This window comes from Protopterus annectens, chromosome 1.part0 (assembly GCF_019279795.1).
Source record: "Protopterus annectens isolate FY-2018-M chromosome 1.part0, PAN1.0, whole genome shotgun sequence".
In the NCBI taxonomy this organism is placed as follows: Eukaryota; Metazoa; Chordata; order Ceratodontiformes; family Protopteridae; genus Protopterus; species Protopterus annectens.
Window position 1 is genome coordinate 7,457,177 of NC_056725.1, and position 23,553 is coordinate 7,480,729.

Genomic DNA, 23,553 nt, shown 5'->3' on the forward strand with positions numbered 1-23,553 from the left:
TCTAATAAATCTGCTCCTGCTTTATTCCATGTTCTTATTTATTTATTAACATTTGTTTATCAGGAAATTATGACTGGGCTAGTGCACATTTTCAATGAAGGCCACTGGACAAAATCCAAAACAGTAATAGTAACACTGAAATGAAGCAATCATGACATACTGAAGATACTAATGATAAAACAAACAAAAAAAGAAAATGCAGAAAATGGAGTGCCGTGCATTATAATACACTATGTAATGTTCATCAGACATGATTTAGAACAAGAGAGTAACACTGAAAGGAATTATACATGATATGTTGAAGATAACAGCAATAACTTTTAAACAGAGTACAATAAATGCGTTGTTACACATTTTATTACATTAGTAAAACAGACATGCAGTAGAGTAATCCGAATTGGGGTCCGAATGGAGAGATAAAAACTCAGCAAGCAAAGGAGAGTAGTAGTGCTGAAAGTGAATTCATCCTCAAGTCTTGGTGAGTACCTTCAAGAGGTGGACCCTGTTTTTGCAAAATCCCACCAAGGTGACACTGATATATAGACTGCATTTATATAGCATATATCATGGATAGAAGTAAGTCAAAAACAAAAAAAGATAGTTGGGTGCACAAGACCCAGGATAAAAAAAGTACCCAATCCTGGTAGGCGCACTGGTGCCAGGACTGGAAAAGATGACAGTGTAGAATCCTCAAAACATGGAAACAATACAACAATGGGGCCAGGCCCAGGGGGAGGATGGCCCCCTGTTGTAGAAGGAACTAGCAGTCCACAAAAATCACAAAAACTGATAGGCCAAAGAAGGGCCATAAAGACAATAAACAGGACTATTGAGGATAACAAAGAAATGATGTATTGTTACTACTATACAAAAAGCCCAGAAGTTGCAGACACAAGATATACAAAACAATTAAGAGCGAAAATAGAGGAAAGAAAAATACTTGCACAAGAAAAATTGTCAGAAGCTTCAAATGATAATTTGTGTTCATTAATACAACAGATTTGTGAAAAACAGTCTATAGATTTAGAAACCTTGATCTGTTTGGAAAAAGAAGCATCTAAGGAAGTGTGAAAATATAAACAACAAAACCAAGAGATATTTGAAAAGTATAAAAAAGAAATATAGACATGGGAAAGAAAGAGAGATTTGATATGGTGCAATATTTATGCAAAGGAGAAAGCCAAATTAATCAATGTAAAGAAGGCAGCCCCAAAGATATTCGAAGAGTAATACAGGCAAAGGCATCCAGATATGGAAAATTTCACAATAAAAACATAATGTCACAAAGATGGAACGTAGAAAAGAAGATTAGTAAAGTAGAAATTAAAAAAATCAAAGTTGAAGTTATGAAGTGCCTATGAAGGGAAGGATTTGGTGTAGAAGCGAGAAACAGGAAGATCAGGAAACATCTGAAGAAGAAATGTGGACATGGGAAAGAAAAAGAGATTTAATATGTGTAATATTTATGCAAAGGAGAAAGCAAAACTAACCAATGCAAAAGGAGCAGCACCAAAGATATTTGAAGAGAAATACAGGCAAAGGAATTCAGACATGGAAAATTTTACAATACAAAAAATAAGAAGACAAAGAGGAAACATAGAAAAGGAGATTAGTAATGAAGAAGTTAATACACAGAACCTGAGGTTATGGAGTACCTGCAAAGTAAAGGATTTAGTGTAGAAAATCTAATTCAGAAAGCACTACAACAGGATAGAGTAATGGATATCCAAATTACAGGGAAACCAGTGCAACAGGAAGCAATTGGTCAGGTGCCATATGAAGATAATTTGGAGCCTTTCACAGGAAACCAGTATAAACATTCACTTGAAGCTAGACAGCAAGGGAAGGAACAGGAAACTGTGATGCAGTTAATGTTAAGGAGTGATAGGCCAGTGACTTCCAGTATGACAGAGCAACAGATGACATAGGATGAAATTGAAGAGAAGGTGCCACAGGAAGATGCTTGAAACATGAGAAGAATAAATCTAAGTTGACTTCTCTGCTTAATTTGGCAGTAGCATATCGGCGTCAAGCTGGAATGGAAATCAAACCAGAAGTAGATAAAAATCAGGCAGCAACTGAGTGTGCCAAAAAACAAAAAGAAAGATTATAAGGTGAAGGACCAGATGAGAAGGTAAGAAATGTGGAAAAAGCATAAATATAGTTACAAGTATAGAAAACTTCTGGAAGAACCTCATGTTGATCAGGAATGAATGCAGGAATGGTTAAGGAGAGGCGAATTCAAACCAAGAGATGAAAGGTTAATAATGGCAGCCCAAGACAGTGGGCTACGTACAAGTTGGTTTATAAAGTCCACTGAACATGTTGGAGAAACAGACAAATGTAGTTTTGTAAAACTGAATTGGAAACAGTTCCACATCTTGTTGCTGGTTGAGACATACTAATGGCAGAAGGACTGTATACTGAAAGGCATAATAATGTGGCAAAGTTGTTGCATTAGGGATTGTGCAAACATTATGGTATCGAAGTGGCTGAAAAACACTGGAAACATGAACCACAAAGCATCATAGAAAATTATGAAGTTTATATCACATGGGATCACCCATTACCAACAGTTCAAAAGACAGATGCCAGAAAACCAGATATAGTGGTCCAAGAAAAGAAGACAGAAGTAGCATTGATCATTGAAATCACCACACCCACTGACTACAGTGTCTTGCGTACAGAGAGACACAAAGTCATAAAATATCAGGATTTGCAGGCAGAAATGAGAGCAATGTGGAAGAAAGATACCAAGACAGTTCCAATGGTAGTAGGAGCAACAGGTCTTATAAAAAAAATCTACAATTGTACTTAGATATGTTACCAATCCATGTAGCTCCATATGAACTGCAGAAGGAGTCATTACTGGGCACATTGTGGATGCTGCGAAGAGCACTTTTGGCTGACATCAAAGATTGAAACAATACTAATTTCATGAACTTTAATTGTACTTTGACTTAGGAATGAGGTCCATTCCTATCATGGTATTAGAAACCCAGAACATTTGGAGAAATAAAAAAAAAAAATAGAATAAGATAATGCATATTTTATATTCACATGAAGGGTAAGGCAATTTCTCATAAAGACATATGAAATAAACCATAAAAAGCACTGAAATATAGAGCCGACAGGCCACAGGTGTATAACCACACAGCCGTTTATTACACCAAAGTCACAATAAAAAACATAAAATGCTAAACGATTCACTGCATTTTTCGGCATAAAAAATACATAACCTTAAATCACCCATTTTATACTCTATCCAATTCAAAAACATCCACTGAGAGCAATTCCTCCCTTACACACCCATAGAACTCATGAATAAACATGAACATAATCGTTACACAATAAAAGGCTTATATCTATAGAAATAATCAACCCAGACCTTAAATTATCATCATCCTACAAGTAAAAAATGTTAAGTAATCTTATATAAAATGTATAAAAAAAATATATATATAAACATCACTCAGAACCTTAATTTATAAAATATAAATTGCTTTCATTAAACAATAACACCATCTAGTGGCCATTTACAAAAATGTTTAATAAAAATTCATTAGTGGTGAAGCATATATATAAACAACACTTTAACAGCTGTATTTAAATAACATAAATATTTCATAAAAAGCTTTACTAAAAACTTTCGTCCAAAATTATTAGTTAATAATTAACTAAAAGCTTTTTTTCTAGAAGCAGATGTATTTTTTTTAAAAAAAACTTAATTATAATCTTGCTGCCTTAAGTTTTAGAATGGGTGCTAGGGAAACTGCATCATTGACCCCGGGATACTTATTAACTTCTAGAACTATTTGCCAATATAGCTCTCGATACTCGATCTTCATTTCCCACATGCCACCCCTCACATCTTTTCTATTTCCTCCTTTGTAAAAGATTGATATTTCGTCAAGGCACAAGATGTTCTATGTTTATATAAAGCATTGTTTTCTTTCCTATTCCTAATGGCATTCATATGTTCGTAGATCCTCTTTCTTAACTTCCTTTCCAGTTTTCCAATATAGAAAGCGTTACAAGTCTCACAAATAACAATATATACCACCGCTTGGGTATCACAAGTACTATATGTCCTACCCACTATGTGCCTATCACTCAATTCAATGTATATACTCTCTGCATTGACCATGAATGGACACTGATTACACATCCCACATATGTTCTTTTCATTTTCTCAGTTTTCCTGTTTTTCTCACCCTGCGATTCTAATAAGTCCTTAATGTTCCTTCCCCTTCTATAAATACATTTTAATGGCTCATTAAACTTCCAAATTTTTTCCACTCCTTTTCAAAAATATTCCTAATGACACCCGAATCCCTAAAAAATCTGAAATAAATGCACCTTCATAATGTGCATCCTCATTTAATGTGTTTTCCAATGGAGTACCAGTGTTTCTGTTGTTAACAGGGGTCATCTCACTGCTGCCTAAAATTGGGGTGAACCTGTCCTTTCGACCTACCATAACCTCCTCTCTCACCTTAGTTAACAATTCAGTTGGGTAGCCCCTCTCCAAAAACATATTTGTTAAATATTCACACTCTTCATAAAAATCACATTCACTAGAGGTCATTCAACTTATTCTTACAAATTGCCCTTTAACAGTACTTTTTTTCTGGTAAAAGGGGTGACCACTACTATAATGAAGAAAATAATTTGAATATGTTTTCTTTCTATATACCTTAGACTTAAACATACCCACATCTTTGTATACATTCACATCTAAGTAATTCATCTCATTATTTTTAATCTCGTGGGTAAATCACAGGAAATGGGTGGTACTATCAATGTATTCCAAAAACTCATTTCTACAGTGTCATGCCAAAATATAACTGTATCATCCAACAACTACTATGCTGACTATTAAAAATATATTTTCTTTCCCATGTAGACAAAACTAAATTTGCATACAAAGGGGTTCATCTAGCGCCCATGGCTACACCAGTTTTCTGGTGAAAAAATTCACCTTGAAAGAAAATAAAATTATTTTTCAAAACAATTTCCATTAAAATTAAGGATGTATATAGGTCATTGTCTTTTATCAAGCCAGAAAATCTTAAAGCATCCTCAAACCATGAAAGACCAACGTTGTGAGGTATAGATCCAAATAGGTCTCCACGTCTAAAGTTATAAATATAATACTTTCATGGAATATTTCCTGTTTAATGTTTTTCAGAAAATCCCAGGAATCTTTTAAAAAGGCTTCCTCACCCATCATTAATGTTTTCAATTTCACATCCACAAATTTAGCTAGAGGAGATATTACCGAAATTGAATTTAAAGACCATATGACTGTACATAATTTCATTGAATGATCATAGTCGCCCAATATAAAGGAATCAGAATGTAGTACTTACTTATCAGTAATGTAGGTATAAGGGAAGCTGCCCTTTCTCCACTGTAGTGTGCTCTTGGAGTTGGTATATATAATTAGCGGGGGTGTGGGTGGAGTATCCCCCCACATAAGGAGTGTCTGGTGTTCACGGAATCCTCCTTTAGACCTCATCAAATCACCTCCATGTGGGTACTATAGTAACTAACTATTTAATTAATACAGTGCTCTTTTCCTGCTCTCTGTTCTGGCATCATTCTTCATTAAATTCCTTTAAAGTCCTTGATGGCAAACCTACATCCAGAAGGGCTAAAATATACTTTCAAAATACCATATAATCTCTAGAAATCTGGTTGCTGTGTTGGCAGAATAGGTCTTAACCCTCTGTGCCTGGTTTCAGGACTTTTGACAATAAGATGCACACCAAATAGATTAGCTCGGGTCTATATCAGCTTATTGAAAGCTGATAACATCGAACGCTAGTTGATCGACCTCTAAAGGTCGAACAACCAAAATAGCAAAGACACGGAACAGGGCCGTTGTCGGGAGTTTGGCATTTCCTCCACTGTGGTGCAATCTCGGAGTTGGTATATTTAAGGGGGGGGGGCAAAGCCCCCACTATATGTTTTTTTTTCCTTAGAACAACGATTTTTTTCCCTGGGGAAAAAAAAATCGCTGTTCCAGGTTTTCGCTATTTTGGTTGTTTGACCTTTAGTGGTTGATCAGCTAGTGTTCGATGTTATCAGCTTTTGATAAGCTGATATAGACCCGATTAGCTCTGTAACACTGATTTTACATTTGCTGTTGTTCATATTGATGTTATTCTGTCTCAGCGTTTTACATATCTCAATCAATCTCCAATCATGATAGTCATTGGCCTTGTTCTGCACTACAGGTTATATAAACCACACTGTTGAGGCCCTTGATTCTTCTTCTTTCGGCTTTTCTCAGTTACGGGTCGCCACAGTGGATCACCTGTCCCCTCATGATTGGCAGTGGAGTTTTTTTACGGTGTCGATTTGCCAGCCCGGCACCCAACCTTCCACAGATAGGTTCATAGGTTCATACTAGGCTATCTGCCCTAGGGCATTTATAAGCCTAGCCAGAGTGTGTTTGGCTTTCGCCACCCATTTTAAATTAATTTTGCTATGCCCTTTTTCGAGGTTATAGGTTCATAGTAGGCTATCTGCCCTAGGGCATTTATAAGCCTAGCCAGAGTGTGTTTGGCTTTGGCACACACACACACACACACACACACACACACACACATATGCCTAGGGCTAATTTAGAGTATCCAATCAACCTACAGCATGTCTTTGGGATGTGGGAGGAAACTGGAGCACCCATAGGAAACCCACGCAACCACAGGGAGAACATACAGACTCCGAACAGAAGGCACCCCAGCCGAGGATCGAACCAGAGAACCTCTTGCTGGGAGGCAACAATGCTAACCACTGCGGCCACCCTATTGAGGCCCTTGATTAACAATGCAAAAGGTTTTGAAGCACTTCAGCTGCTTACAGAATAGCAAATCAATGCCTAAGAAAACAGGTGAATTAAAGTACATCAGTGAACTATACTCATTGTGCTTACTTTGCCCAAATTCCTACTTTGCTTCTGGCATGACACTGCCTCATTTGTATGAAGTGAACAATTCTTTCCCTTTTTGGTAGATTTATTGAAGTCTTGTAGAGCCAGAAAAATGCTAAATTTAGTCTGGTTTCACTGCAGTGATCATGCTGTAGATAAATGGTAGACAATATTTGTTTCTGGATCACACCTATTTTCTCCCAGTGGTTTATCACTTTTTGATTCTAGTCCATAAAGCTACCAGAAGTTTGCGAGGGCATACATGACAGATTTCACAGTATATCTATCCGAATACTATTAATTCATGTAAACAGCTTAAGGCAGTAAATAACTTCAGCTTCATTAAAAAAAGTCATCAGGCTGAGCATGTCTGTTTCACATTAACTCTGCAGTCACACAGTAAATTCTTTTCACCATGCCAAGCTTTTGGCAGTCAAATCATCCTGATAAATGGTGTGTTTGCAACATTATTAGTTATCCGAAACTAACTCTATATATTCCATCTTCTTATATCCATACATAAGTGCTTTCTGACCCCCCAAATTTACAGAATGGTCAGACTAAGTAAGAAAGTTACACTGCTTCAGGAGGAGCCCTTTCAGACACAGGATCTTTACAATTTGAACAGATATTGCATTATGCTCTGGTCCAGTATCTAATATAAACTTTATACTTCTATTACTGATTGTGAGGTTTTTTTCCCAGATTTCCAGCCCCTTTACTGGTTGCACCTTTTCAGTACTTTTATCTTTCACACTATATTATGAACATTGTAGAATTAAAACAATTTCATGACTATGCATTAATACTTGCAATCTCCTTGACTGCAATTTTATTTTACTAGTTTAAGAAAAGCGATGATACCCTTTGTCACAGAATTCCTAGTAATTAAGTTGAGGTCATACTTTTTGTCATGCTTGCTGCCATGTCTTTGCATGAAACGTTTCTATTTGCCATAATTGCCTTACTGATTATTATGCAGACACTTTCTGACTCATTTTATCCTGCTTTTATTTGAATTTGGCTTTTCTATCTTATAAGCCTCTCAGAATATATTAAATTCTTTTGAAAGATATATTAACTGTGATGAGGTAATTTCACTTTCTATGCGTACATCACTCTCTTTATTAACATAAAAATCTATTTTTCTCAGTAATCTGGTCCTTGTATGAACATTTTTAATGCTATTCATGATTCTGTCTCCCACAATGCAACTCACCAAATTCACATCTTAAATCTTAATTCATATCAGCAGACTTTGTGAGGCTCTTTGTCTTTGTGAAGAATAAATGGTGAAAAAATGGCACATTCTCTTTCTTACATCAAGCCTAAAACTTTTGTGTCATCCCTATAATATTTTTTGTTTGTTTTCTCTTTCAAAATTGAATGCAGAAATATAGTTTTTCTGACTTGCTGGAGTGTCTGTTCACAGTCTTATCTATATTTCTGGAGTTACAATTTTCACTTAACAGATTACTTTGGTGAAAAATGTTACCAAATGGCTACAGTTAAAATATTTCTCACTCTCAAGGCTAAATAACTTTGAGTTACTGCTGGTGCTATATACATGCCTTTTTGTACATGGAAAATTCTGTTCCATTACTTTTGTACCACACACAGAGTTGCAAAACACAAAATAATATTTTTCTTCACAACTGACACCGTGTAATATTTGGTATTGCAGTATGGGTAGGTGAACAAGATGTTGACCATCTTTATGTGGCTACCTTCAATAGCATGTATTTCAGACTGAGCCATTGCAGATGGTGTCAGGCCAAGTAAAACATATTCTTTTAAATAATACCTAAGCTAAATGTTCCAGTTCTTTGAAAATATTGGCCTACTGTATGTATTAGAGACAGGACTAAGCCATTCAGGAGGGATTATCAGTTATTTGTTTAATTTGCAAAAGGTACTGAATGCAGAACATGAAAACGGTCTGAGACTGAAATTCTCCAAGCTGAAACTGATCAATATAGATCACTGCTCTATATGGTAAACAAACAAAGCCTCTTTGAGAGGATTTCAGTCTGTGTAGATGTCCTTCATGGATGCATCTGCAGTCATAACAACTGGGTTGTCCTGTCGTCAGGCAGCCCTTCAGTCGGCCGGATTCCAAAGTCCGGGTCCGGCTTCGGCTGATGTCGCACTTCACCCGACGTCATCTCTGTTGGTCTTCGGGTATAAAGGCATCAGCCGACGCCATTTTCCTCAGTCTTTCTTGCCGCGTGGCGCCCGAAGCAGAAGCTGTTCGCAAGTGCCGGTCGGTCGGATCCAGAGATTACTTCTACCGAATACTACTTCGAAGACTTCTAAAGCTAAGTACCCGTTGGGAACCTTTCTTGCCTCAGCCGATGTCAGAAAAAGTTAATAATTGTTTAACCTGTGGGAAACAAATACCTCATAAAGATTTCCACTCTCATTGCCTGCCTTGTTTAGGCCCAGCCCACGACATAGCAGCCTGTTCGCCTGTGCTTCTTTCAACCGACGACGCTTAGGCGTCGGTCGGAGTTTGCAGAACAGTTTTTCGGTTCTGATTTTGCGTACATTATGCCGCCGGATCCTCCGACTTCCCAATCTGCCAAAACGCAAAGATAAAGACCGACACTCGCGGTCCGTGGTTTCGGCCGAAACCACGGTTAAGCAAACGCGAGTGTCTCGGTTTCGGCGAAACCGAGAAAACTGCTCAAAGTACAGCTGAATCTATCTCTACAACTGAGGCCCCTGCTACCACTCTTGAATCGGCCTCAGAAATTTTATCCACTACGGTGGTTGCCACTGATTTATCAGACACCATTCCCTTGGATGTCTCTACCCCAGCACGTGGTGCAGCTAGGCCTCCAGCAGCCATGTCCATTAAGGCCTTCGCCAGGGCTAAAGCAGCCAAGACTACTAAAACAGTGCCTGTTAAACCCCCCACTACCAGGCCCTCTTCTAGTTCTCAAATGCTTACTTTGGCAGAAGATTTAATTTCATTAATCAGAGGATCTCAATCTCACCCAGACAGGGCCTCTCAGCCCCCAGAGAAGAGACCTAGGGCAGAGCCCCCTGAGCCAGTGTCCTCTGATGATTCTGCTGATGAATCAGACATAACTGACCAGCCAGAGGCTCCTTTCTCCAATTTTGAAGATTCTGATGCTGAAGATTCCATTCCAGCTCCTTCCCCACCAGAAGAATTCTCCTTTGGGGAAACCTTACATGCCATCGAGAGCAGTTCCAATGGCAGCAACAGGATTTTTCAGACTCCAGAAAAAGACTTAGGACCTTTCTGCACCTTCCACAGCACAGGCCCTTAGCTATACCTCCTGTTCTCTCTGTGGTGGATGATGCTTTCAATGATGTTTGCTCCTCTCCAGATTCTTTACCCCAGCCCCTGCCAAACCAGACAGATTTTACAGGGTGCCAGATACTCATCACCACCTTTACAAGGCCCCACTTGCAGACCCCGAAACTATATCCCAGGGTCCCAAGGCAGTAGCCGCAACCATAGCTAAAAACCCTATTCCTTCTGAAAGGGAAGCAAGGTCATTAGACAGATGGGGTAAAAAGGTCTACACTTCAGCTACTCTCTCAGCTAGAGCTTTAAACTGTCAGTTTCACATGATACAATACCAAGAGTTTATGCTAGATCAATTAACTAAAAAGCTAACCACTGATGAATCTCTTGATAAGAAATATGTATTAGAAATGGTAAATAACATACAACAGGTTAGTAACCATTCCTTAAAATGTGGCTATGATGCACTGGAGGCTTCATTTAGATCAGCCATGACTGGCACAGTGATAAGAAGGCATGCATGGCTAAAGAGCAAGCTTTACCGGATCATGTTAAAGCTAAGTTGCTAGATGCTCCTATGGATAAGACAAGTTTGTTTGGTACACCTGCCCAGCAGGTTATGAAGAAAATGGAAGAAAAGGCAAAATCTGTCCAAACGGTTAAAGATTTCTTGCAGGTACAACCCCAAGGTTTAGCAGGAACTGGCCTGCCAAAAATTGGTCCTTTCCTGACTCCACAAGATCTCAAAGGGGCAGGAACAGACGTTCCAGAGGCAGAAACCAATCTAGAGGAGGTGCCTACAGAGGACGACAGTGGCAAGGTAACAACAGAGGCACAGACACAACCTCTGCCACTACATCAACACAACCACAGTGACTTAACCCTAAATCCGCCTACCAGGGAACAAATAACAGCTCCTTTAGGCGGAAAGTTAACCTTATTTTCAAAGAACTGGCACTACATAACAAAAGACAAGTGGATTCTACAAACCATAGATCAAGGCTACCGGCTCCACTTCCACACTTTACCAGTCAAAAGAGGAATGCCAAATCTACCTCCAAATCAAAAAACAGAGGCTCTACAACAGATAATGGAGTTAGCAAACATGAGAGCTGTGGAAAGAGTGCCAACAGCAGAGCAAGGAAAGGGGTTCTACTCCAGACTATTCCTAGTTCCAAGAAAGGAAAAAAGTTGGAGACCAATTCTCAACCTGTCCACCTTAAATACATACATCATTGTCCCAAAATTCAAAATGCTGACCTTACAGCAACTTCTTCCCATGCTGGGCAAGGAGTGTTGGCTGGTAACTGTAGATCTCAAGGAGGCATACCTGCACGTCCCTATTCGACCAATCTGCAGAAGATACCTCAGATTTCTTGCAGGATCAGAGCACTATCAATTCTCAGCATTGCCCTTTGGCTTATCTACTGCGCCCAGAGTATTCACAAAATGCCTGGCATCAGTAATCGCCCATTGCAGACTACAGGGAATTCAAATTTACCCATACCTGGACGACTGCTTACTACAAGGGGACAACAAAAGCAAGCTGACAACAGATTTACAAAGGGTCATTTACTTGCTACAAGCACTGGGATACACAGTCAATTTACAAAAGTCAAGGCTGATACCATCCCAAACAAGGACCTTCTTGGGGGCGGAATTGGACACAGTGAAACAAATGGCATTCCTAACTACAGAAAAACAAGAAGAACTCCCTCTTTACTTCTTGGCACTAACAAAACTGAACAAGATAACAGCAAGGAAAGTACTCCAGGCCTTGGGCTTCATGGCATCATGCATAATCTTGGTCCCATTTGCCAGACTACATATGAGAAAACTACAGTGGTACCTAAAGAATTTATGGTCCCAACACAGACACAGCCTGGAAACAGAAATCCCACTAATTCCATGCTTAAAACAGGAGCTCCTATGGTGGGCTCAGGCATGCCAGTCAAACCCAGGCCTACCCTTTCGCAGATGTCAAGCAAGCCAGACCATCACAACAGACGCTTCAGACCTAGGATGGGGGGCCCACATGCTGGACAAATGCGTGCAAGGACTCTGGACACAGGATCAACTTCACCTGCACATCAACCTAAAAGAAATGCTGGCAGTAAAACTGGCAATCCAAAAGTTCAAACCATTTCTCAAAGAGGGCCAGTTGATAAGGACAGACAACACCACAGTCATGTGGTACATCAACAAACAGGGAGGCACTCATTCATACCCCCTATGCAGAATGACTTTGGAGCTGTGGACCCTGGCACTCAGCTACAACATCCAGTTACAGGCAATATTTGTACCGGGAAAAGAAAATACTCTAGCAGACATACTAAGCAGAACCACTTCGGATGCCCACGAATGGAAGCTGCACCCGGACATCTTCAAAACCATCTCAAAGAAATGGGAATGCCTCAGATAGATCTATTCGCATCACCTCTCAATCACCAGCTCAAAAATTCTGCACAAGGACATTCCACCCACTAGCATGGAAAGTGGATTCGCTCTCCTTCAGCTGGAAAGGCCTAACAGCATATGCATTCCCACCTCTTCCCTTGATACACAAAGTACTACTAAAAATCAAGGAAGAACGTCCAAGGATAATCCTGATAGCTCCAAACTGGCCAAGACAACACTGGTACCCACTACTGAGGAGCATGTCTCGGAACAATATGTGGCCAATTCCTGATGCCTTTGATGTTAACTCAGAACAACTACAGCATCATGCATCCAAACCTAAAAACGTTACAACTGACTGCATGGAACATCACATAGCAGCAGCTAACACAGAGCTTTCCCAAAGAGTTAAAGACATTATTCTTGAAGCACGCAGACCTTCAACAAGAAGGAACTATGCTGGAAAATGGAAAAGGTTTGTCATTTGGAGTACTGAAAGAGGAAAAGATGTGTCAAACATAGATATGCCTAACATTCTGGAGTACCTGGCCGAACTTCTTCATTCAGGCCTGTCCTACTCCACCATCAAGATACATGCATCAGCTATTTCAGCAGAATACAGCTTTGATCCACCTGTTTTTTCGCACCCTTTGCTCAGGCAGTTTCTCAGAGGAATCAAGAATGTAAAACCTCCAAGGAAGCCACCATTACCAGCTTGGGACTTAAACTTTGTGCTAGAAAAGTTGACACTATCACCCTTTGAACCAGCAGCAACAGCAGACCTACAACACCTGTCATGGAAAACTGCTTTCCTACTGGCAATTACTTCAGCAAGGAGGGTTTCAGAACTACAGGCCTTAATGGCGGTGCAACCCTTCCTAATCTTCCACCAAGATAGAGTGTCCATGAGGACTAATCCTACATTTATGCCTAAGGTGGTATCCAGAGTGTCTTTAAACCAGGCAATCCACCTACCTACCTTCTTTCCCAACCCACAAAACAGAGGGAAAGAATACTGCATACCTTGGATGTACATAGACAGCTACGCTACTACTTGGACAGAACAAAAAATAGCAGAAAGACTGACCAACTTTTCGTAGCTTATGCAACAGGAAGAGAAGGAAAAGCTATTTCCAAACAGACAATCTCCAAATGGATAGGAAATTGCATACGATTCTGTTACTCCTTCCATGGAAAACCAATTCCACAGAACATAAGACCTCATTCTACAAGGGCAACAGCCACTACCACAGCATTCTTACGAGGAGTGGCAACCAAAGACATTATTGAGGCGGCTACTTGGACCTCCGTGCATACATTTGCCAAGCATTACAATTTGCCTCTATATTCCAGATCCCGAGCAGGGTTTGCCACTGCTGTACTGCAAGGGATCCTAAACCCACCATAATTTACCTTTATCCTCCTCCCCTAGTTGGCTATGGTATTCTACCCAGTTGTTATGACTGCAGATGCATCCATGAAGGACATAGTACAGTTTTGTACCTACCATAAATGTAGATGTCCGAACTGGATAGCATCTGCAGTCAGGATTACCCTCCCTCCTTCCCCTCTGTGGTACTCCTAGGGTGTTTACCCTCCTAATAGCTAGCTGGTGGGGGGGAGTCTTTTATGGTGTATTTGTTTGTATATATGTACATACATGCTTATGTTTGTGTTTACCTCTATCTTTTTGGAAACATTGGCATCTATCCAAAATTTTAGCCTTCAAGAGGGCTACTGGCATCTGGGGCAAGAAACACTGAGGAAAATGGCGTCAGCTGATGCCTTTATACCCAAAGACCAACAGAGATGACGTTGGGTGAAGTGCGACATCAGCCGAAGCCGGACCCGGACTTTGGAATCCGGCCGACTGAAGGGCTGCCTGACGACAGGACAACCCAGTTGTTATGACTGCAGATGCTATCCAGTTCGGACATCTACATTTATGGTAGGTACAAAACTGTACTTTTTTACTACGAGAAATATGACAAGACTTTCCAGGGATGTCCCAAAACACACTCTGCAAGAGCAGAGTCTATGAATATAGCACTTTTCCAAAATATTTCTTTGGATAATATTTCTTTGGTAGCTATGTGGTCCTTCCTCTGACCCTTTGCAAAATATTATGTGCCATCTACAGCCAGGTCTTTCTTCAGTGGCATAGTGATCTGCAGCATATTTCAAAAGAATTCCCATTCAAAACACACTAGCTGGAGATTCTGACCTATAAATGCTACACCCAGAGTTCTGTAAAGCTGAACAAAAATTATGTGTCCTTATTATAGTACGAATTATGTGAGAAGACATTCTGACTATAGTATACATTCTGCCCCGTTACCTACCTTCTGGAGTCATTCTTGTATTTTTTTTTTTTTTTTTTGCATAGGGTGTTTTTTTTTCATATCCACTTGGGCAAGATCTGGAGGATTCAATGAGGCTAAACATTATAGGAGTGTTAAGTGTGTGCGGGACAAGTCATCCATACCCTAGGTGTTAGCCTTACAGATTCTTCAGCCAGAGTTTCTTTTGACAGATAAAACACTATGGTAAGTACCCATGGCTTTTATTTTGCAATTATAATCATTTATATTTGACTGTATTTAGAAACAAAATCATAACCAAACAGTTGCACTATTAAGATACTTGACTTTACTGAGGCTGGTTCCAAAACACTGATACTTTGACTCTGATTATGCTCATAGTTTGATTAGTGTCCTGAGCTGTCTTAAAAATGATTGGAGTGAATGGTCAATAGTGAATCGTCATTCCCAAGGGAGGGTTATTAGAGGAATCCTGCCATAAGAATTCCTTGTGAGGAAAATCAAAGTTATTGATACCTGGGGTACTATGGGCCTGTCAGAGAATGCGCAAGCACTCTACCTGTAAACTGAATATGTGGAAAACTAACTCACACTGTGTCCAGCTCAAGAAGCACTAATCAGTATATTATGGACGTGAGTGTGTCTGTGCATGTATGTGCATGAACGAGAGTGTGTACCTTTCAATCTCTAATGTTAAAAATTATACCACTGGCCACTGAAATCATACCAGATAGTCAAAAATAGGGGTGACTCCCACCTCAACACCACATCATTGTGTTAAGAACAAAAAAAGGCTTTGAAATTAAAAATGCTATAGGACTTTACAACTATAGCAAACAGCTTTATAGCATCTATTTGCTACAGTATTAGGAGTTACATAGAGCTGACTTTTAGGACTTTCAGCTGCACTGTGCTGAATGGACTAACAGCACTGTACGGCTAGAAAAATGGATCAATAGTACAGCTCCAAGTTGCACTGATACACTTTTCTATTCTGTTGTGTGCTATTGGCCCTCTGAATGAACCTACACTAGAGTGTATCTGGAAAGATAGACCAATAGTAGAGCTGCCTGTGCAGTGGTCTGTTTTTCTAGATGCACTGTGCTATTGTTCAGCGGAACAGACCAAAAGCACAGTATAGATAGAAAACATACTAGCACAGCTATTGATCCTTGGTTCTAGCTGCAATGTGGTATCTGTCTGCTCTATGGACCAATAACACAGTGCAGCCAGAACAATGGACAAGTAGTATAAGCAGGTAGAAACCCACTGTTTTCCCTGTTTTGACTTTGATGAGCTCCTCTATCATTGATTGTATAAATGAGCCAATGAAAGGGCACAACACACTCTGGCTACACTTATAAATGCCCTTGGGCAGATAGCCTAGTTCCTACCTATGAACCTATGAAATGTATCTATCAAAGAGCAAAGTAATGCAGCAGAATAAAAGTTAAAATGTGAGCTAAAACTGAAACACTCTGACAAACATGAAAGAGTCTAAGTGTGTGAGTGTGTGTGCTTGTATGTACAAGTATATGTATGAGCAGCATATAACAAGAACATGACATCATAACATGAGCTGGATGATGACCACAATCTTTGGTTACCACTTTCCTCTCACTGATGGGGAGACTTCATGGCTGCAGAAGTATTGGGGGTGAACAGGACTATAAAAAGAAGACAAACTACCATCTTGCACAGTGTTAACAAGTCTGGCTTATAAAGTATTTATTTTTTAAACTGAAATTTATTTTTAAACCGCAATCATATATATCAGCTCCATGGTGGAGGGAGATGGAGCTCTGATGACAGAACAAGTGATCTGGTATTGAATAATAACCCTGGTCTTGAAACAGTCAACTGCGGGTGGATGGAAATGTGTTGCATTTTGCTAGCTTTATGTCAGGGAAGGAATTCCCATCTTGAGTTACAGTCCATTGTGGAGATCAGGGACTCTAACCCTGCCACAAAGCATTGAGCACAAAGAGGCGGACAATCTGTAGACATGATGCCCACTGATTTCACTGTATACTTGGCACTGAGCAGGACTATAAGGATAACACCATAGTGTTATGTCTTGATCTAATCTTTGTCCAGTCCCCTGGGATTCCACAGGTGTTCTCCATGTACTAAAGAGCCACAGTGGTCCAAAGGTAAAGCTGGTCATCACAAGTTGGAGGTCTAGGCTATAGACATTTATGAGGAGCTTTGGAATGTAGCAGATAACAGATGGAAGGAGGGGAACCAAACTTATTGATTAAAGAAATAACAAACATATACACAACAGCAGCAAAAAAAGGAATGAAATATCTAAGGAAGGGAGAATGTGGTACATTGGAAAACAGAAGGAATGACCATGATAAGAAAATAAAAATATTAATGAATCAAGTTTTTTGATAGTAGTACAGATCGGGAGAAAATCAAGTCATCCTGCTTTGTGATCTCTTTCATGTATGAACCTTAATTACCTCTTGGGGTATCTACAGACCTAAATGATGCCTAGAGTTGGGGGGTCAGTTTTCATGTAATCTGGTAAGGCTATACAGGAAGAAGTGTGGTAGGGTCATAGTTAAGATGGGCTGGAATTAAGTTTCAGCATTTGTGTTCTGCATCTGAGCTATGTTACCAAGTCATGATGCTGTAAGTAAGTCTGGTTAATGGCTGCATGTGGCTGCCCAAGTCGTGAATCTTTATGAACCTAGAAAAAGAGACACAACATAATGGTAGAAGTAAAGACACTGTCAAATGCAGCATTTTTTTGTGACTACGATGCTTGCCACAGTATCCTAGAGTTGCCCTCATTGTGTTGCACTTTGTCTCTGTGCATTATTCTCCTCAAAGAATGGGTCAAGTGCATGAGATATAAAATGCTGTGACTGCATCATTAAAAAAATAAATAAATAATGGAAACAAAAGTCAGCTAGAAAGCCGTAAGGAACTGCTAGCCATTGAACCTTTTCAGAATGTAGCTGCAGGGGATACCATTAACCACAAGGTAGCAGAGGTCCCAGCAACACATTACTGCGCCACTAAGTGACACAGTCAGATTACAGCCATTGGAACCATTCAGTCTAGTGAAACTGCAGCAGTGGGAGAAGTGATTCCTTTACTATCCATTATGTTTCAGGCAAGACTTTGCTGGCAGCAGATACCTTGTCTTATGCAACAGTGACTAAAGATGAGAAAGAATGCAAACCAGACATTAAAATACATAATCTATTGGTAGGTTCATCTTATCTAGCTGAGATTTAGAGCAGGTATGTGCTGACAGTGCACATTCTCAATTGGTGACTTTTTTGTCAGAATGGATGGCCACACCCTAACAAACTAGACAGGACTGTGAAACAACGCTGCCCATAATAGGCAGCTATCACAGCTCACAATGGTCTCTTGTTAAAAGGTCATTACAGAGTTGTGAAATGCAGATAAAGTGCACACAGTCTGCCAGCCAGGGGTAAGTGGACAGATGAATTAGACTGTACCAAAGTACAAGGCTTGTACCAAAAAGACAGAGAGACAATCACACAGAACATAATATCACCTGAGTTACCTGAAATATCTTGGTAAAAAGTGACAGGTGCATATATTCGCTGTCAAGGCCAGTACTTACCTACTAGTGGTAGACCACTTCTGTAGGTTCACAGAGACTGCAGACCAACCCCAACAAGATTGTAGGACACAGTGCTACACTAAATGCCCATATTTGTCAGGCATGGCATCCCTGAGATTTTGTTTTCTGACAATGGTCCATTTTCAGGGTACAAATTTGTTTACAGAGAATTACAGGTTCAGATACATTACCAGTAGCCTAAATTATGCCCAGAGCAATGAGACGTTAGAACACTTTGCACAAATGGTGAAGAATCTGCGAGAGAAAAAAATGCATAACTAGTTGTGCTTACTTACAGAGTAACAACTTTAGATAATGGATACAGTGCAGCCCAACTGTTAATCGGTAGTAGATCTCTGGCAGGTGGCACAGACGGGTAAGGCTATAGTGTGTGTGGTCAGGGTTTAATTTTCTTGGTCCTCATTTACCTATTGTATGACCTTGAGTAAGTCACTTAACCAGACATTGCTCCCTGGTCACCCTTGAAAAGGGAATGTGCCCAGTGGGCATATCTGGTTAACAAATGGGTATTATAATTACTTCTGCAACACTACCTCGACTTCCTTCTCTGATGGACCCAGAACTCCCAAACCAGAGTCTGCTTCAGCTGATACATAAGGACATAAGACAGACATCTGCTGCATTTTTTGGCAAAAGGCACAATGCAAGAGATGTGAGTTCATTTGCATCTGAACATGAGCTATGGATTCCAGATCCCAAGACTGAGAGAGAAAGATGTGCTGTCATCTCACAATTTGCCTTGTTTATAGTTGTTGGAAGGGCCTCAAGATCTTATGAGAAGACACTGAAAACATCTTTACCATTGCAAAAAGACATATGGAGATTGTAAGTCATCATGTGTAGTTAGCCAGACAGCAAATAATGCTCCTTCAGAGCTTATTCAGAATCAATCACCTGTAAATGTTGTCCAACCATCATGAGAACATGACATGAGGCAGTGCAGTGCACAAGCCAAACGACTTGACTTATGCAATTAGCGAGTAGTGTGAAATAGTCTTTCATCTTATACATAACACATTTTTAAGTATTTTACATGTATTTCAAACTAGAGTGAATTACTGTATAAAAAGCAACCTGTACTAATAGAGTGGTAAGGGTAAAGTGTATATGGGGGTATCGTGACTCAGTAAATTAACATGGTTGTATGAAACATGCACTTAATATTGTTTAACAAAAGTCAATAACCTTTCCATTTTTAGAAGGGGAGATGTGATACAGTGCTGTATTGTGATACAGGAAAGGATGTAGTCTGCTGAGGTCAAAGTGATGGTAGGATGGAACTAAGTTGCAGTTGTTGTGTTCTGTATTTGAGTTTCTGATTTATGATGTTACAAATAAATGTAGTTGTCATCTTCTGTCAATGTAGTGAATATTTCTGAACCTAGAATACAGAAGATTTGACAGCAGTCATAGATGCTGAGTCAACACAGTGGTACACAGTGGAACAGGCATGACGTTTGAGGCTGTATAACACAGAAGTTCACAGACAATGAGTATTTATTTTTACTTGATGACCAGTTGGCACAGCTCTTTGTCAGAGAGCCTGGGATAAAAGATAAAGGAAATATTGGCCACATATTTCTATATTTAATGGGCTGATTACAATGACTGTTTACAGTTATTATGTACACTTCAGATTGGAGGGCACTTTTTAGAAAATCAATGTTCCTTCTATACCTTCATGACTTAGTTGCTACAGATTCCTGTAGTAATAAATCAGAAATTGGTTGCACCTCAAACCTGAGGAATTCCCCAATGACAGAGTAGACTGGCTTTTGAAGACAAAGAGATTTTTATTTGCTAATGGGTCATTTAGCTATCACATCTGACGTAATAGATTCATAGTTTCATAAGCAAATAGTAGGCTAATGACCCCTGGGGGGCCATTTTAAGCCCAGTCATTCTTCCCAAATGTAGTTGACAAATGTTGATACCCTAGGGTTATTTTAAAGGGTTTATGTAGGCATGGCATAGGTGGTCAAGAATTTACAGGCTGCCTCTGTCTAATAGTGGCATAGGTGCCAGACCAGGGGTAAATTACTGATTCTCCATCCAGTGGTTGAAGTTATACTTGAATTGGGTTAGGAAAGAGCTTTGCTTCACATAGATGAAAGCCTGTTCTAGAGAAGGGGTGGTCACTGAGACACATGTCCTATTGGTGTTGCAGGTGAGGTTTAGGTCCCTAGAGCTGGCAATTCTGATGTTATTTGTTTTTCAGATGGGGAACAGGTCCATCAGTACAGGATCAGTGGATGTTTGTTTAGGCGAGGCATAGGTCACCTCTCCGCAGTCTGTAGGAAACTTGAGTACAGGGATAGGGCTTTGAGGTGCTCTGCGTAGGACATGTTATTTACATCCTGTATTTTTTGTGGGAAAATCTGGACACTCGAGTTGTTGCATATGCCTGGTCAGGTACACACCAAGGAGGGATAGTTGTGCTCAATAACTGGTCTAATGAAGGCCAGGTACAGAGCAGCAGTGACATCCTTGGACCTAGATGCCATACCCTTGCTTATAATTAAAGCAACACAGAATGGTTACCTTACCACAGATTACTGTCTACATGCATTCCCAAATCCCTGACCACTGGATCTATTCACAGGGGTGTATTATTAATGTGACAGTTTCCAGGGGTGGCCATCTTCCCAAAAGATACTATTATGCATTTCTTCACATTGAGTTTTAGACTATGGCTGTGGCACCAGTTATTATTCTGTGTCAGGCCTTCTTGGGTAATTGTGTCACAGTGGATTCTATGGCTGCTCCTAGTTTTCAATCATCTGCCAGAGGCCCTTGATGTTGGCCTTGACTTTAGAGAAGTAAATGTGAAAAAGGAGCAAACTCAGCACTGAGTCTTGACAGAATCCACTATTGACTGCCCTTTTGTAGATATAGACTCCTCCATTCTAACTTCTTGAGTCCTATTTTTGAGCCAGCTGGCTATCCTGCAGGTGACACAGGGGTTTAAACCTAGTTTTGTGAGTTTGTCTACAAGGGTCAAGTGGGAGTATTGTATTGAATGCTTTGGCCAGGTCGAGGTATGCAGTATATACCATTTTGCCTTCATCCATTGCTTTGGTGACCTTCTCAAAGAAGTCTACTTGGTTGAGTATGCAGGACCTGCCCCTGATGAAACCAAACTGGGTTGGATCCAGTGTCTGAAGGTTTCCTGTGTCATTGTTTATTATTTCCATGGATTTTAATATGAGACTACTCAGCCTTATGGGTCTTTAGATGACCAACCCTTGTGCAGAGAGGTGACAGCTGCAGTGGTCCATTCACTTGGCATGAAGCCTATCTGGAGGCCAGAGTTAAAGAGTGATTCTAGTGGTCCTGATAGGTTGTATTTCAAGCTATTAAGGAAGCTTACTGACTTACAGTTATCATGGTTCATCAATGCAGTGTTCTTGGCCTTGAAAAGTGCATTGAAGACCTGTTGCCTAATGATAGTTGGGGGAGTTATGGTTGATGGTATTTCCTGAGGGGTGTCAGGGAGAAAGGGGGTAAAACTGGAGAGTAATTTGTCAGCCAGCAGATTTGCTACATCTTCCAGCTCAAGTATCGGTGGCTCCATTTACAATTAGGTTGACACATCATTGTGTATTGCTTTGGAGGTTGCAAACATAGATGAAGAATGCCATGTGATTGTCCTTGGCCTGAGAGGCTATTTTTACTACAAATTTGGCTTTGGTAGACTTGCTTAGCCATCTGAGTGGTTTGTTTAGTTGACTGAGGAAGTTTTTACTTTGCTGGGCATTGCACTAAGGCAAACTTCCTACTATTAAGTGTCCCTCCCCAGACCCTGAGAATGCTCCTGCTTTCATGGAATTGTTCACGAAAACCACATACAGTCATGTTAGTGGCTGAATAAAGACAGCTCCGCCTACCCAGAATAAGCATTGGACAAATTCGGCTAACAAGCCGCCCTGCTGGAATTCCAACATCAATAGAAAATCATGGCAAAAATTAGGAAGCATAATTCTAAAAAGTTCCATAGTTAGCTGGGATCCTGTTTTTTATACTTATTATGGTCAAACTAACCAGTGATATGATTTTGGTTGGAGCCACAATGAAAGGATCCTGGCTTACTACATGAATCTCTTATAAATCTTTCACTTTAAACTCCATCTCCTATTCCACATTTGCTGACTCACTGTCCTTAGCCTGGCATAGATACACCTTCAGCAGTCCCTGATCCATAAATGCTACTAATATATGCTGATATGGGATCTTTTTGTGTGTTGCCCAAACAAAGTTTTTAAGTTCTTCACATGGTTAATTCCTTCAGTTTGGCTGGTCCAGAAAATGAATACAGAATAGAATACAAAACCTATTACAGGAGCTCCTTGCATAACAGAAAAACAACATAACAAGACAACATTAAGTACTGAGTACTAAGTAGTATCAATATCGAACTGGGATATACTCTACAAAATAAGACTATTTAAAAAAATCTTTGAAGGACTCCTCACTCCAGTTATTCAGTTGCCCAGTGGCTGCATATTAAAGGAAAGAACTGCCACCCTTCTAAAAGCTTCATTCATTTAATACAGATGGTCTGCTGTGAAAGGACATGTTACTGGTGAGGAAGGCTCTATTTCACAATAAACAAGAGCTCCTGAAATTCATCAGAATCCAATCTGTGCAGCACCTTGGAAGTTCAAGTTCATAAGAACATGGTGAATTTGTATTGTAATCTGCCTACAGCTAAACACTACATTATGTTATATTCAGTTAATGGCAGAAAAAAGAAAATCACTAAGTGCATTTAACAGTCTACCTCATCCTTTCCCCATTTCTGCCATATCCTCTTGAATGCCTCTATAGATTTTCTGTCTTTTTTCAGTTCAGTAGCTCATTTCATGGTTCTTCAACAGTGTCTGTGGGAAAAGTACTTTTATATATTCTGGATTAGGAAGCCTTCTCACATTTGTTGCCAATGTTCCTGTCTTTCTCTGTAATTTAATTTCAGGTTGACCCCCTTCACATC

General features: G+C 39.9%; 1 long non-coding RNA gene across 1 annotated transcript in view; it reads left to right on the plus strand.

Moving 5' to 3' along the window:
• LOC122801195 overlaps positions 1–23,553 on the plus strand; it is a 205,177-nt gene that overhangs the window by 130,548 nt on the left and 51,076 nt on the right. The window contains exon 2 of the long non-coding RNA XR_006364675.1: positions 14,998–15,157. This is a non-coding gene — a long non-coding RNA (uncharacterized LOC122801195). The remainder of the gene's footprint in view (positions 1–14,997; positions 15,158–23,553) is intronic.